This window comes from Dasypus novemcinctus, chromosome 5 (assembly GCF_030445035.2).
Source record: "Dasypus novemcinctus isolate mDasNov1 chromosome 5, mDasNov1.1.hap2, whole genome shotgun sequence".
Taxonomy (NCBI): domain Eukaryota; kingdom Metazoa; phylum Chordata; class Mammalia; order Cingulata; family Dasypodidae; genus Dasypus; species Dasypus novemcinctus.
Genome location: NC_080677.1, coordinates 102,518,377 through 102,535,137, shown reverse-complemented (window position 1 = coordinate 102,535,137; position 16,761 = coordinate 102,518,377). Strand labels below are relative to the sequence as shown.

Genomic DNA, 16,761 nt, shown 5'->3' with positions numbered 1-16,761 from the left:
TTATATGATAACTGGTGATGACCAACTCAGTGGTTGGACAGAGAAGAAGCTCCAGAGCCCTTCCCAAAGCCAAAAAACTCGGACCAAAAAAAGATCATGGTCACTGTTGGTGGTCTGCTGCTGGTCTGATCCACTACAGCTTTCTGATTCCTGGTGAAACCACTACATCTGAGAAGTATGCTCAGCAAATCAATGAGATGCACTGGAAACGGCAATGCCTGAAGCCAGGATTGGTTAACAGAAAGGGCCCAATTCTTCTCCATGACAAAGCCTGACTCCATGTTGCACAACCAACACTTCAAAAGTTGAATGAATTGGGCTATGAAGTTTTGTCTCATCTGCCATATTCACCTGACTTCTTGCCAACAACTACCACTTCTTCAAGCATCTCAACAACTTTTTGCAGGGAAAATGCTTATACAACCAGCCGGATGCAGAAAATGCTTTCCAAGAGTTCATCAAATCTCAAAGCATGGATTTCTATGCTACAGGAATAAACAAACTTATTTCTCATTGGCAAAAATGTGTTGATTGTATTGGTTCCTATTTTGATTAATAAAGATGTGTTTGAGCCTAGTTATAATTATTTAAGATTCACGGTCCAAAACCACAATTCCTTTTGCACCAACCTAATAGCAGTATATTAAAACCAAAGGAGGAAACCAGGTAAGTACCAATGGATATACATCTGATCAGCAGAATTAAACACAATGTATATGTCTAGCATACTGAAAAGCCACATATAAGTCTGGCCAAATATTGTAGAAACTCCCTATAGAGCTATACTTTGCAAGAAAATATATTTTAGAACATGCACTTAAGCTGAGAACTAATGCATACTTAGTTCTTTGGCATGAGTGACTAAATAATGCATTTTGAAGGGCAAATAGTTTCATATTTATAAAAAGAGTTACTTTTAACTATCTCTTTTAAAAAGCTGATCTTATCCTTAAGAAAATACTTTAGTTCCTCCTTTGGAGGAATTGGCCTGTCACTTTTATTTAAGTAAGTGTCTGTTCCCATCACACTTCACAAAACGTCTCAGGCTTTCAGATGCTCCTGAACAAAACTTCAATGACTATTTCACTACTGGAAAAACAAAGTGTTTATTCCTTAAAAAAAATGAAATCTTTGACCCCTAAGAAGATTCCCGCTAACTATCATTATTTAGCTTGCACAAACATATGAGTCAAGAAATCATGTGTGGTACATGGCCTGATATTTGTAAAGTAAGTGCTACTGGTCTGATGCTCATAACATCACAGCTGGGAAAAATATATTTGCCTTAAAAGTCACAAGGCACAGCAAATAGGTGTGTAAGTTTTGTAATAAATTCTCTGGAGGTAAATAATGAATATGATATCTTTTTTTTATGTGGCTTTGGAAAAAAGTATTTGGGTTCTTTGACCTCTGCTAACTCTAAAGTAAAAATAAATATCTCAAAATTTGTTGTGAAAATTACATAAAAGAATCCATGAAAACTGCTAAATACAAGATATGACATTTAGTAAACATTAAATAAAGACTTTCTATTATTTTTTATTTTCTTTTTCTTTTTTTTCTTTTTAAAGAAGCTTTAGATTACATAAATTTATATAAAATATATAGTGGATCCCCACCCTTTCCCCACTTTCTCCCATTAACAACATCTTTCATTAGTATGGTACATTTATTAAAATTGATGAGCACATATTGAAGAATTGCTACTAACCATAACTTATAGTTTACATTATGGTTTACACTTTGCACAACACAATTATATAGGTTTTGACAAAATGCCTAAATGGTCTGTATCTGTCTTTGCAATAACATACAGAACAATTCCAATGTCTCAAAACTGTCCCATGTTACACCTATTCTTCCCTCTTCCCTCAGAATTTCTGGTGGCCACTGCCTTTATATCAATGATATAAATTCTTCCTTAGCTTTAATAATAATAAATATAATTTAGTCCAAAGTTGCATTCTCCCCTTATGTTTGTTCATTTTCAATCTTGAGGCTTTGGGGATGGTGATGCCCACTCTGTTTTTGATTGAGAGTGGGTTTAGATCCCATGGGGTAGATGGATGGAACTATCTTGCTTTCAGTTGGGGATACTCACTGTTATGGGGGATGGGCATTGTCCATCATTACCCTTTTGTTAGTTGTTATTTTTATTAGCTAAATACATCAATCTAATGTGATCTGTTATTTTGTAGCAGGTCTAAATCAACAGAATTTAAATTTTTTTTTGCACTTGTAAATTAATAATCTTTTGAACATTTTTCCAGTATTGACTATGAAGTTCAGTTAGTCAACTAAGGTATATTTCAATTGTCTCACAAATTAACAAATCAATATTTTCTGACATTATAAATCTGGTAGAAGAAGCTCTAGAAACAAAAGAAAACAAATCTAATTTTATGAACCTGCTGTTTAGCGAATATTTTTATTAACAAAAAGGAAGTCTTAATGTGTGGTTAGATCTTTATCTCTGTGGGACACACAGGCATAAACCTGAGATTTGGAATGTTCAGTGATGTTACACCAGTAACATTTTATGTGAAGGTTCATGGTGGGTAATGCACATTCAATTGGTTTGAAAGAATTCATTAAAATCCTATCTGGGACTCATCCATAATGCTAGAACTAAAATAAGGGTAAGAGTCCTGTAATTATAACACATATCATAACATATTTCAGTTCATAAATGCAGGATAGTTACCTATCCACACTTTGAAGTCTATCTTTCACTTCCTAAATAAATTCACTGCAGTACACAAAACCATCACATCCATCTGTCCCCTGCCTCATCACCCAATGTGATAAATCTCCATTTTCTTTCCGAGACTTTGATACATGGTGACTCACTTTCTTCTGCAATTTTAACACTTTCCAGCTTCTTGTGATTAGTTTCTTATTATGCTCAAAGCTATGCAGCAAAATCCATATAAGGTTTCTCTAATCTCTTTGAATCTTACTAGTTGTTAAGTGGGCTTTGCTTAAAAAACAAAGTCCTAGTTCGCCAGAGCTGCTATCATAAATACCACAAACAGGTTTGGGCTTAAGAACAGAAATTTATTGGCCCACAATTTTGACGCTAGAAGTTCAAAATCAAAATATTGGGCTTTTTCCTGGACTGACTCTAGTGTTCTGGTGCTGGCTGCTGACATCCTTGGGTTTCTTTGACTTATATCTCCTGTATCCAAGCACATTGCAATACCCTCTCCTTGGCTGCTCTTCTGGGTTTATGTTGACTTCCAGCTTCTGGATCCTCTCATGAGTCTCTTACTTTTGGTTTCTGGTTTCTACTCTGTGTAAGACCTCCAATAATATGGCTTAAGATCCACCCTGATTGAGTGTGGGCCATATCTTAACTAAAAATAATATCTTCAACAGTCCTATTTATAATGAATTGACACAAACAGGGTTGCAGATTAAGATTAAGAATATGTGTTTGTTGGGTACATAATTCAACCTATCACAATGACTTTGAATGGGCCTCATCTTGGGACGACAATGTCACATCCTTTTGATTTTAACAACACACCATTCACTTTTTCTGATCATGATCATTTCTGCTGAAAAGTTGTTATAACCCCAGGAAAGTAGTCTTGTCTTTGAAATAGTTTGCCTTACTGTCTAAAACACTTACTAAAGGTTCTATAGGGCTATTATGGAAAACTCACATTTATCTTGGTTCTAAAATACTACATAAGATGAATATAGAAATCAAGATTCAAAACTTATGGATTGCATTGAAAAGTAGATTTCTGTAGGGAAATAATGTCAATTTGAAATATAATGTTCATATTTGTCTCATATTTTATGAGAAAAGGATAGGATACTTGGGTCTTAAGGAATAAATGCACAGGCTGGTACCATAACTGATAAGGATAAATGTACTTTAAGGGTCCATGCTTAATTTGGGTCAAAAGGAGAAGTTTTGTGATTAATTTTTCATTAGTTTTTATCTATCTTATTTGCATGATTGCTTTTTGCTTTAATATACTTTTAAAGAAATATTTTCTATCAACTAACGTGAATATCTGAGAAAAGATTTTTGAATATAGTAGTGGGCAAAATGCCAGAATACTAAACATATATATTTGTGAATTTATGTTTAAACTAGTGTTAAAACTGAATTTAGGTACTACAATGATTTGAACCTGTGTATACCCCAGAAAAAATGTCCTTAAATCTAATCCATTCTTGTGGGTGTGGACCTAATGTAAACATGGTTTATTTCTGTAAAGGTGTGGCCCACCTCAAAAAGGATGGGTCTTAGAGGTGGAATGGAATTCAGACAGAGAAAAAGAAAGCCATAGAGGGAACAGCCAGAAGCTGAGCATCAACGGGAACCCCAAAGAAAAGGGAGAGGCCAGGAGATGCCACTATGTGCATTGCCAAGTGACAAGCTAAGCACCAAGGATCACGAGCAGCCAGCCCCAGAATGCCAGTCTTCAGAAAGAAAACATTGCCTTGATGACAACTTGATTTGAACTTTTCCCCAGCCTCAAACCATAAGAGAACAAATTCCCATTGTTTAATCTGACCCATTTTATGGTATTTGCTTGAGCAGCTAGGAAACTAAAACAAATTTTAGTTTAAGGAATGAGGAGCTGCTATTGCAAATACTAAAAATGTAGAAATGGCTTTGGAATTGGGTAACAGATAGAGGCTGGAAGAATTGTGAGCTGTTTTATAGAAAAAGTCTACATGACTTTGAAGAGACTTTTGGTAGAAATATACATGAAAAGTATTTCCAATGGGGCCTTAGAAGAAAATGATCAATGTGTTATGGAAACAGGAAGAAAGGCTATCCTTGTTTTAAAGTGGCAGAGAACTTGGGAAAATTGAGTTCTGATGTCCAAAAGTAGGCAGAACTTGAAAGCTATGAATGTGGATACTTAGCAAAGGAGATTTTGAAGTTAAATATGAAAAATGCAGCCAGGTTTCCCCTTGCAACTTAGCAAAGTGGGAAAGGAAAGAGATAAACTTTGAACCTGGGTACAAAGAAACCATAAATTGATGATTTAGAAAATTCTGAGCTTCCCAAAAGTGAGTTCTTAGTGAATAGTGCTCCATTTCAGGGTTTAACTGAACATGGATCCAGTCAGCTATCTCAGTCCAAGTCAGGATTGGAGGTGCTGTTACTCAGGAGGAAAGTCCTACAGTCTGATGGTGTGGATTTTTCATAATTTTAATTATTGGAAACACTGCTATCTTGTACTAGAAGGGACAGAGAAAGGATAAATTGAGGGAAGATTCACTTCAAGGACAGAACCATGGGAGCTAAGGTCTGGATGGAAGATAATGCCTCAGGCCATGAGGGTCCATGAGTGTGGAAAGGGCAAATCTGCCCCAGCACTTGGAGAGGGAGGGCTTTCTGCCTCATGACTCAGGGAGAACAGTGCCACTCCAATGCTTGGAGAGAGTGGGATCTGTCTCCAGGGATTGTGCAAATTCTGACCACCACTCCAATGTTCAGAGATGGTGGAACCTGTGCCACCATCATAGAGTGCTTGGCCGTAATCCTGATGCTTACAGAGGGTGGGAAGAGCATTGTTTGGGAAGAGCATAGCTACTGTGCAAACACTTGGAAGGGGTGGGTGGGCCTGTGGCTTTGTCAGGCCCAGAGGAAAAAGCATCATTCTACAGGTCACTCTCATACCTTGAAATCTAATGGAATTTGCCCTGCTGGGTTTCTGAATCGCTTAGGATTCTCTGACCCCTGTTTTCCTTCCAATTTCTCCCTAAGAGACTGAGAATGTTTATCCTATGCCTTGCATGTTTGAAGCAGGTAAATTGTTCTTTAGGTTTCACAGGTCCACAGACAGGGGAATAGTGTCCCAGGGAAGACCACACATATAATTGATTTTGATGAGACTTTGTACTAGGCACTGTTTCTGAAATGACTTAAGTATTTTGGGATATTGTGACGGAATGAATGTATTTTTCATATAGAAAGAATATGTCTTTTTGGGGTCTACTTGGCGAGTATAGTGGTTTGAAGTTCTATTTTATCCAGAAAATCACGTTCTTAATTATAATCCTTCCTGTTGGTGTGAACCCATTGTAAGTAGGGCATTTTAATGATCAGGTTGCTTCAATTAATGTGTGGCCAACCTCAATCAATGTGAATTTTTAAAAATTTATTTATTTATTTTAAAGAAACTTTAGTACCATAAATATTACATTAAAAATATAGGGGATTCTCATGTGCCCCACTCTGTCCCCATCCCATATTTTCCCACATAAACAACATCCTTCATTAGTGTGGTACATTTGTTACAATTGATGAAAACATTTAGAAGCATTGTCACTAACTGTGGATTATAGTTTACATTATAGTTTTCACTCTGTCCCATAAAATTTTGTAAATTATGACAAAATACATAATGGCCTGTATCTGTCATTGCCATGTCATGCAGGACATTTCCAATGTCCTGAAAATGCCCCCATATTATGCCTATTTTTCATTCTACTTTCCCTCAGAGCCCCTGGTGGCCATGGCTTTTACATCAATGACACAAGTTCTTCCATTGCTAGAATAGTAATAAGTCTATAGTAGAATAATAGTAAGTCTACTTTTGTCCATTGTTCATTCCCCAATCCTGAGGATTTGGGGATGGTGATGCCCACTCTGCCTCTAATTGAGAGGGGGCTTATCTCCCATTGGGCAGATGGATGGAACCATCTTGCTTGCAGTTGCAGACTCTCTCTCTGTTCCTTGGGATAAGCATTGTCCATCACCGTTACTTTGGTAGTTATCCTGGATGAGTCCAATGAACTGGAGGGTAGGTGCTGCAACACTGCTGAGATTCAGGGCCCACCTGACACATGGATAAACCAAATATTTAAGTCCCTTGGACATACATTTATCAAATGTAGTACTAACTATAGGTTCAAGTATAAGGGGTAGAAGAGCCATGTGTAGGGAAACCACAACTGAGTCCAATGTGTAGGGAAACCACAACTGAGTCCAACTCTGTCACACTAGGGAGCATAAATTCCAAGGTAAGGCCCACTGGCAGGGCACCAAACTCCTGAGCTGTCTGTCCTGCCTATAGGGTCTGGATATCTCTAAACCCTCAGGTGCCCCACTATTTGAGGCATTATTTACTGCAGCAGTCAATGAGATCCTCCTGAGATGTGCATAAGTGTAACCTCTGGAATGACCTCCCAACTCACTTTGAAATCTTTTAGCCATAAAAACTCATTTGTATTTACCTTTTCCCCCTTATGTTCAAAGTCTTTTACAAGATGCACTGCTAGTTAGTACTTGGTAATAATCCCTCAGTACCAGGGAGGCTTATCCCCAGGAGTCATATCCCACACCAAGGGGAAGGTAGTGCATTTTTACACTGATTTTGGCTTAGAGAGGTCACATTTGAACAACAAGGAGGCCCTCAGGAGGTAACTCTTAGGCAACATATAATACTAAGCTAAGTTTCAATTTCAAAAGAAAAGATTCATAAGTACAACCATCAATATCAAGGGCCCAGTGTGATGGACTGTCTTCCTTCACTAGGTACCACCCTGTCCTCAGGGGATTCTTGCTGTCTCATTAAAGAATGTAGCAGAACTCCCCAGGAAAAGACCTAGATATTCTTTCAGTTATTGTATGGATCTCCCCTTACTATGAAAATGCCCCATGAACACTTGAGCACATTTATATGCCTTAGAGACATGCCCCAGATAAACCCCTTCCACACATTCCCCCTCACTGACACCCTGCACCAATATGGATCTTAATCCTATTACTGGAGTCCTTAATAAGAGAAAGCCACAGAGGGAGTAGGCAGAAAATGAATATCAATGGGACCCAGAAGAGAAGAGAGAGAAATAGGAGATACTGCCATGAGCCTTGCCCTATGACAAGCTAAGGACCAAGAATCACCAGCAACCAGCCCCAGAATGCCACAGTCTTCAGAAAGAAAGCATCATCTTGATGATGCCTTGATTTGACTTCCTCCAAACCTCAAACAATGAGCAAATAAATTCCCACCTTTTATCCCAAGCCATTTCATGATATTTGCTTGAGCAGCCTAGAAACTAAAAAAAAAAAAAAAAACAGTACTCAAGTAGATCTGGGTGTAGCCTATATTTATGCTGGGAAGTACTTTGCAAGTATTATATTGCTAAATCAAAGATAACATAAAAGTTTCTTGATGAGACCAAGATGCTTTTCTTCAATCAAGGCAGTTTTCTTTGCCACAATAATAGTTCTATTATTTAAAATGTATTATTTTTCATAAAAGATGCTTCCTCTAGCCTTGAATCCTTGGCCCTGAGCAACTCTGAACTTCCTGAAAAATAAGTATCCTTAATAGTTGAGAATAGATCCCTGACCTATTCTCATAATGTCTGGAAAAATTAATGTCAGATGAAAGAAAAGGGCAAAACCCACAATCCCTCAAAATCTCCAGATTGTAAATACATTTTAAAAGTGTTCTCATATACACAGGACATGGTTGGGTTGGAATGGTACCTGTGGAGTATCATTGCTCATCACAGTGGGGTTCTCACAGACTAGATAAGAGTGAATCAGGGAGCCTAGTATGCTGCACGATTTAGGGTACCAGTTTCAACAGCACAGACCCTGCCTTCATGGCAGCTTACAGTCTTGCAATACTTCATTAAGTTTGCAAAGTCTATTTGTCTGGGGATATTTGTACCTCATGGCCACCATCACCTTAATGTTGGGTCATAAGCAAGATAATGAAATACCACATCTTCTATGATGGCCTCCACTGCAGCCACAAATTACGTATCAGGATTTGAAGATGCAGTGTACATTTACATCTCCATGCCTTTCTGTGTTTTCCCATAGATTATATTTCCTTTACCATGTTTTTTAAATTTCATCTAGTTATTCCTTAAGGCAAAGTAGTTGTATGCATGGCATTTGTATAAACTTCACAATAGCAGTCATCATATTATATATTCTAGTTATTAGTAATATTTGTCTCCCTCTATGGTCCTCACTTTTAAACGTTCTGACCAAACCCCAAGACACATACACTTGACTCTAAGTTCCATGAGGGAAGAGCTTTTAACTGTTTTGTTCTCCTTCACAGTCCAGTGCCTATTGCAATGCAAGACACAGAGAAACCACTGTTACTATTTTCCATCAGTTCCTGTGGAAGCAAGGTCTACCATTATCAATGGGGCACAAAATGGTCTCCGATGTGTTTGTCAACCTCAAGAAGTACCAGGGTAATGTGGAAGAGGGAATTATAAGAAACTAATTATATTGCTAGATAACAAATGTTCGTGATTCTCTATGGAAGAGAAGTTCTGAAAAAGACTAAAACAGGTAAAAATATCTGTAAGATCTTAACCTAAAGAGGAGTGAGCTGTTTAACCTCTTGAGTGATGGAATCCGTCTGCACTGGCAAGGAAGGCTGGAAGCTTCATTTGAGGGAACCCCTGATATTTTTTCACACTCTTGTATGTAATCCTCTTCAGGAAGACTTTCTTCTACATACCACCCTCTTCTCATACTCATTGGTCTTCTCTTCTGACTCCTTCCACTGTCACCAAAGTATCTATAAATAGTGAAGAGCATCATAGAATGAACACAAACTGGGTTATGAAAAATAGCACAATAAAAAGCAGCTCTTTCATTCTTGACCAAAAAAAATGCTTTTATGAGAAATAAGAATTATGTCAACGGGAGGTGTTCAAGTTTTATTTCACTGCCTAGAGCAAAGGGAGAAAAAGAAGGGAAAAGTATTCAAGATCAAGGAAATAGTATGTGCGAAGGCAAAGAATACAATTTTGCTCGAAATTCTAGGAGGAAAACGTGTTATGACTGGAACCGAATGTACAGGGCTGAAAATGCAAGCACATGGTGAAAATTGTATTTAAGTTTCATTCTCTTACTAATGGGAATAATGAAAAAGTTTACTAGGGTGGTGATGTACTCTGACTTGTATTTTAAAGACCAACTCTGGTGGCAGTGTGGAGAGGGTACTTGAGTGACCAGTGCTTTAGGAAGGGTCCAGAAGGTTTTTGCAGGAATTCACGTGAAAGATAACCAAGTTCCTATGCACTTTGTATATTCTGGTATATGGTATGTGTGGAGTCAGTTTCTGTATATGTCATGGAACACAGGCTTACACATGCACAACAAAGACTTTAAGCAAATGACTACTTTACAACTTACACCGCACACAGGGCCCAACAGAGCAGGGGAAGAGATCCCATCATGGCCGGTCTTCTGGGGGGCAACTGCTCAGGTCAGGGTCGAAGGACGGCAGCTCCACATGCCCCACTTTGCATCAGAAAGGAGAGACAATCTGTGTTGCCTGAGGACAGGGGTATTTACATAACCCAGTGGCTTGCCACTGAGAGTTCTTGCCCTGAGAAGCAGCTGGAGCTGCTTGTTCCCTATTTTGGGTTTAAAGTATGGTCAAATCTACTCCATTAGACCTAACATCTCCCCTGAGCTTCAGAATGGAAACATATTGAAACATCTGTACAAAATAGAAAAAGGAGTGGGGGTCGGTGAGTGCCGGGAAATTGCCACTGTGTTGTGACTTCCACCACAATATGCATTCAATATATATTAAAAATCAAATAAGTGAACTAGAACATGAAGTTCTCACCACAACAAAGATCGGTGCCTTGCATTTATAGGTCCCAATTTAAATACTTAAAAGGGGGAGGAAATATTCCTTGACAAATATGAAATCAGAAACCATTTTCCGGTTGATTTTCTTCATTTTTTAAACCTCTATGCAGAATGAACATTCACTAATTGACCACAAACCTCTTTTTCATCTACTTTTGCTGCTGTAAACTTAACATCTCACCTGACATTTAGAATTGCTTATCATGTTTAGCATGTTGTAAGAATTCTTGGACATGTTTAATTTCAAGACTTTTATTAATTTTCCATGAGCTCTCAATAAAAGTACTTTTTCAGAATATAGAATAAATGTGGTCCTCTGTAAAATAGGAACATGGGGATTAACCAAATGAAAATTGATATAAATCCTGAGTATTATTACCAGGATATTATAAAGCAGATGGATGAGCATATGTGCTTAATTTTAATTGTCCTAAAGATAGTACCCAAATAAGACGCTTTAAGCCAAAAGTTATTTAAAAATATCACTGAGCATGTTTACATCTTTTCCTTTTATATATTTAGTTCTACTCTGAATTTTCCACTAATCTGTTGGGAAACTGAAGAATTGACAGCAATATAGAAGTCTTCACTGCATTGATTAAATAATCAAAGAATTTCAGTTTCAAACACAACTACATTTTCAATGCTGAAATCTATTCTACTGCTTCCCCATCGTAAGATCATCTGGGAGATTTGCTCCCTTTTGAGGTTGCCTGATAGTGGAACAATTTTGATATTCAAGCCTCCAGTGCTAAGTGAATCAACACAGAGTTGGTCTGCTGCTTCTATACCAAAGTGTTTCAATTTTTAATACAGTTATTATTATGTTTTCCCTCCATCTGGAAGACATTGCAGTATTTCAGGGGTTTTTAACATGTCTGTAAACTAGGGTGACTCCTGGAAGAACAGAAATGTTACACCATGAAGAATGAACAATTTGTGTTCCCTTCTTCATTATGAGAGTAAAGGAGGTTGAAGACACCCCAAGCATATTAAATTTTAATCCTGAGAAAGAAAAAGAATATATCATTGATAGAGGAGGACAGGAGTTAGTTAGCTTAATGAGTGATTCTCTATCTCAGAAGTTACAGGGCATCCCACGAAACTCATGTTTCCCAGAACTGAACTAACTATGAAAAAGTTACTATTGAAGTAGAAAACAGGCTGCTTACCCAGGTTTTCAGTGCTCACAGAGTTTGTGGTGTACTACGCCTGAATTACTGCTCGTGTGACTGAAGTTGAGGGTTCAGCTTTGCTCCAAATCCAGACTCCAGAGCAAACTACCAAATCACCAATCTCCTGGCACAACAAACTCCAACCTTTTTGGTAGAAGAGCAAAGAAAAACTCCTGAGTTGGTGTTTTAATTGTTCTAAGTTACAATTAACAAACTTTTACTCAGATTCTATATTACCTGAATTCTAAAATATGCTTGATTTGCAATTTCTGAGGCCTTAGAGAACCATCATATTTCCCTGCTTAGATGGTTTCACATGTTACGCTAATTAGCCTCCTTTGGCCAATATAATTAGGCAAAATTAGTTGACACCTTTATGTCTTAGCCTCCTCCCCTTAAATTCTTTTACTTCGAAGTTTATTATGTTGCCCCAACATTAATATTTAAATAATAAATATAGAATTCCTAGAGTAATTAATTAAGAAATGTCTACAAAGTACTTCTGAAAACCTATGACAAATGCAGTGTATAACACCAAGAAATGAGGGAGGCATCTGGAGTAAGCAAGATAAGTTGAAGCAGTCCTCAATCAGTAGTGTACCAGGCACACAAATATATAAGGAAAACATTTAAGCCAGGGGGAATTTTGCCAAAATCCTACTTAAATGCCTTCAACTGCTTCCCATGCCTTCTCCTTAATATGGTTTACAAGACTCTCCAAAATCCTCTTGCTTCTTTTAGCTCATGTCTTTCCATTCTGCAAACATCATACTGGAGTTAAAGTAGTCAAATTTGGTTCCTCAAATGCAACTTTAAAAAAAAAACAACTTTACTTCAAATTATCAAAAATAAAAGGACAGAAAAAGGCAGCTCAACAAGTTATGGAAGCATTACTCCTAAGAAGTTCCTTTTCGGGCACTTTTACAACTGCTAACTTCATTGTTCCTCTAGCGTTCAGGAAGATATACAGATGAACTCAAATTAGTTAAATGACATAGTCAAGATTTCCTTATTAATAAAAAAAATGCTCAATTGTATTCATGTCTGACAAAACCAAGACCCATATTCTTTTTTTTCACTTTGGAATTAATATAGTACCAACTTTGCTTTGGATAAAAAAAGGTACAATGTGTTGTTAACTATAGTCCATAAATTACATTTGTGGAAAGCAGATCTAGCTCAAGTGATTGAGCACCTGCTTTCCACGTACAAGGTAGTGGGATCAACCCCCAGTACTTTCTAAAAACAAAACAAAACAAAAAAACAAAAAAACCAAGACTCATTGGGGAGTGGATGTAGCTCAGTGGTTGAGTGTCCATATCCCATATATGAGGTCCTGGGTACAATCCCAGGTATTTCCTTAAAAAAAAGGATAAAGTATACTACTTATATTTTCCCATGTATCACCACATTCTTAATTCACCTCAAAAGTACCTTTTTCTCACAGGCTGGCTTGTGCATAAACCATACCTTAAAGAAATCTTTAAGATATGGTTTATGCATTCTCTTCACCCCATTCTTAAAGTCCATCTTGGGTTTGCTATCTCAAACTCATAATTTAGATCTTATATTATGGTCTTTTCTCCATGAAACTTCTCTTGAAATCCTTTATATTACATTAGCATTGTGCCTGCATTTTCTTCCTATAATGCCTCTGGTGTAATAATAAAGATTCTGGGTTGCCATTCCTGTTTGGATTGTCTGCTTCCCATCAATCCACCACCTAGACTGGAAACTAGGAATGTATCTTTTCATCTGTATATCCCAAGATCTTAGTCAAGTATCTGTAAAAAGAGGGATTTCAATAAATATGTGCTGAATGACCAAAGAAATGAATAAATAAATTGCTAGCAGAATGTCACTAAAATCTCACCTGTCTGTAATTTGGAAATAAAAATAAACATACACATGCACACACTTTTCAGTATTATCTTGAGTTTCAAGATATCGCTCTGCAATTATAAATTAAACTATTTTATTTAGGGATTAATTTAGGTAGTGTCTAATGCTGTTATTGAAATAGTTGAATCTGCATAAATAACCCACTGATCAACATTCATGGAGAATCTTTTAATGAAGTCTTTCTGGCTCTAAGCCGGAGAAGATGTAGAATAGAACTTCAGCACCTTAAATGATATTTTAAGGTTATAAGATAGTATAACAAACTGTAGGAACATTTTAACATCTTATCCCCAAATCAGTTTCCCCAAATTGTAGCAATATATGGGTCACCTTTATAATTGTTATATTCTTCTCACCTTTTAAGACTCCCTTTTCCCTTATTCCCTTTCTTTGGGTCATCTCCATGTTTCAATATCCAGAAGTGTAATTTCTACATCACATTCTTGAAAAAAGTTGTTTTATATTAGTCAGCCAAAGGATATTTTGCTGATGCAAGATACCAGAAGCCTGTTGGCTTTTATAAAGGGTATTTATTTAGGATAAGAGCTTACAGATACCAGGCCGTAAAGCATAGGTTACTTCCCTCACCAAAGTCTATTTCCACATGTTGGAGCTAGATGGCTGCTGACATCTGCCAGGGTTCAGGCTTCCTGGGTTCCTCTCTTCCTAAGGTTGTCTTCTTTCTGGGCTCAGGGCTCCCCTCTTCCTAGGCTTGCTTCTTTTTCCTCTGTGTGCTTATTTTCTGGGACTCCATCTTAAGATTTTAGCATCAAACTCCAACATCAAAACTCCATCATTAAAAACCCTCTAATTCTGTCCTTTTTCATGCCTTTTATTCCACCCCACTAAGGGGTGGGGACTCAACACCCTACTGACGTGGCCCAATCAAAGCCCCAATCATAACTCAATCACACCCAGGTACAGACCAGATCACAAACATAATCCAATATCTACTTTTGGAATTCATAACCGTATCAAACTGCTACGTATGAATTATGAGAAATATCCAGAAATTTGTGCCTAACTTTTGATATTCAGGGCAGGTTCAAGTGATCATATTGATGGTATGCTATCATTCTAATCCAGGGATATGAACTAAAACCTCAACTCCATCAGTTATTAGAGATGAAAGAAGGGCTGGATGAGAGATACCGATGAAAGACCTCAGGAGATAATGCAGGAAAAGATGCTTTGCAAGTCCTCAATTACTATGTAAATTTAAACATAGGTATTCCTGAATTCATATGTTTCTGAGATTCCAAAACAGAATGCTCGGTCTATATATATCTCTGCTCATCGTAGAAGGATATGAATTTGAAATTGAGATTTGGTTGTTGGTGAAGATAAGCAATGAATGGCAGTTAAGAGAAATGCCATGATCACCAGGTGAAAGTAGGTCAAATAATTAAGATGCCAAGATGTTAGGACTGAATTTCATTAAGGACTATACAAAGAATATTGGAGACTGGGCTGATGAGCCAGGAACAAAGTTCTTTATGGTACAAGGGAGGATAAACTAGGGATCAGTGACTTATCTAGAAAAGGAATTTGGATGGAATAGCTGTGAGGGAGAATTCATACTTTTACATGTAATTTTATTTTATTAATCAAAACATTCTTCTACATACATGTAAAAATAATTCAGAGAGACACATCTATAAAGACAGTATGTGGGCCATATATTTGCATTCACAGGATCTAATGCAATAATTCTACCAAGGCCCACAGTAGTTTATTTCCAAAAGGTAGGGAATGACAACTATATCAAACTCAATTTGATATAAAAATTGAATACTGCTTAGGAGATCAGAGAGGGTAACCCGAATTGGGTAACTTTTGGACTGATCATTGAATAATAAGATTTTCTCTCTTTTTTCATAATTTTTAGATATTCTTCTAAAATCTGAGTATGAAATAACTCCCTGTTCTTTGGATTCTTTAACATTTCTCTTTTGGTTTCTCTTTCACTGGAATTATTTTCAAGAGGTGTTCAGAATTTCTCTTTTTAATGATGTTCCAAACTCTGTTCCCATTCCACAAATCATGTATATTATGTCATTAAGCTCTTTGCAAATGCCAGGTTTTTGGCTCTTTGCTTAGTTAATTTCTCCTCATCTTTCAAATTCCAGCTCAAAATATGCCTCCTCAAAATATGTTCCCAACTAGTTCAGATGGCCCATTAAATGTACTCACAGCACATACTTCTTCTCCTGGCACTTATCACTATTAGATCTAAGTGTTTAAGGGAGTAATTTTGGGTAATTTTCTGTCTTTACCGCCATGTCTTCTCCAGCACCAAACATGATACTTTGTATACAGAGTAAGTGCTCAATAGACATTTACTGGACTAATGAACAGATGCAAAATGATTAGGAAGCTCAGCTTAGAAATACATTATTCATTCATTAAGAACAATATCAAGTGAAAAGAAAAGATTACAAAGCAGTTTCATAAAATGACATGATTTTGCTAGTAAAGACAAAAATTAAATGTAAAATTATTAACAAAATGCAAAAAGTGATTATTTCTAAGTGATAAAAGTAAGGAAATTTTCTTTTTTTTCCTTCAATTTTAATTTAATTTAATTTTCTATGATTGAAGGTTATTATTTCTGTGCTAAAATAAAATGTCCCAACCTGTTTTATTTTTATTTTTAGAAGTCATTTTGTTATTTTGCTTATATCTATTATTTTTATGAATAGAAAAATGTCCATTCCAAAATCTCATGTAACAATTTACCATGTTACATGAGATTGGACAAGGCTTTATAGTTTCTAGAGTTCTTAGTTTATTTGACCTTTAAAAACATTCCAGGATAAAAGAAGGACACTATTGTTCCCATTTTACAAATGAGTCCGTGAAAATACTTTTATAGCAATATTTAATAATCTCTTCCCTCTCTAATACTATATTCTTCCAAATATACTAAAAAAGTACTTATTCATAATATCCGTCTGAAGGATAGAAATACCCATGTTGTTTCATTAAGTCTTTGAGGAATGAGATTTTCAGGAAAAAAAGGGTAAAAATTTTTATCTTATGTACCACTTTAACCATCTTTCA

General features: G+C 36.6%; 1 long non-coding RNA gene across 12 annotated transcripts in view; it reads right to left on the bottom strand.

The window, feature by feature from the left end:
• Positions 1-1,523: 1,523 nt before the first annotated feature.
• LOC139439036 (uncharacterized) overlaps positions 1,524-16,761 on the bottom strand; it is a 172,003-nt gene continuing 156,765 nt past the window's right edge. For 8 of the 12 annotated variants that reach the window (XR_011648853.1, XR_011648854.1, XR_011648847.1 and 5 more), the window contains 4 exons: positions 11,794-11,940; positions 10,154-10,295; positions 9,327-9,533; positions 1,524-6,815 (listed from right to left, as the gene is read on the bottom strand). This is a non-coding gene — a long non-coding RNA (uncharacterized lncRNA). The remainder of the gene's footprint in view (positions 6,816-9,326; positions 9,534-10,153; positions 10,296-11,793; positions 11,941-16,761) is intronic. The other 4 variants (XR_011648855.1, XR_011648857.1, XR_011648851.1 and 1 more) reach the window with 1 other exon arrangement.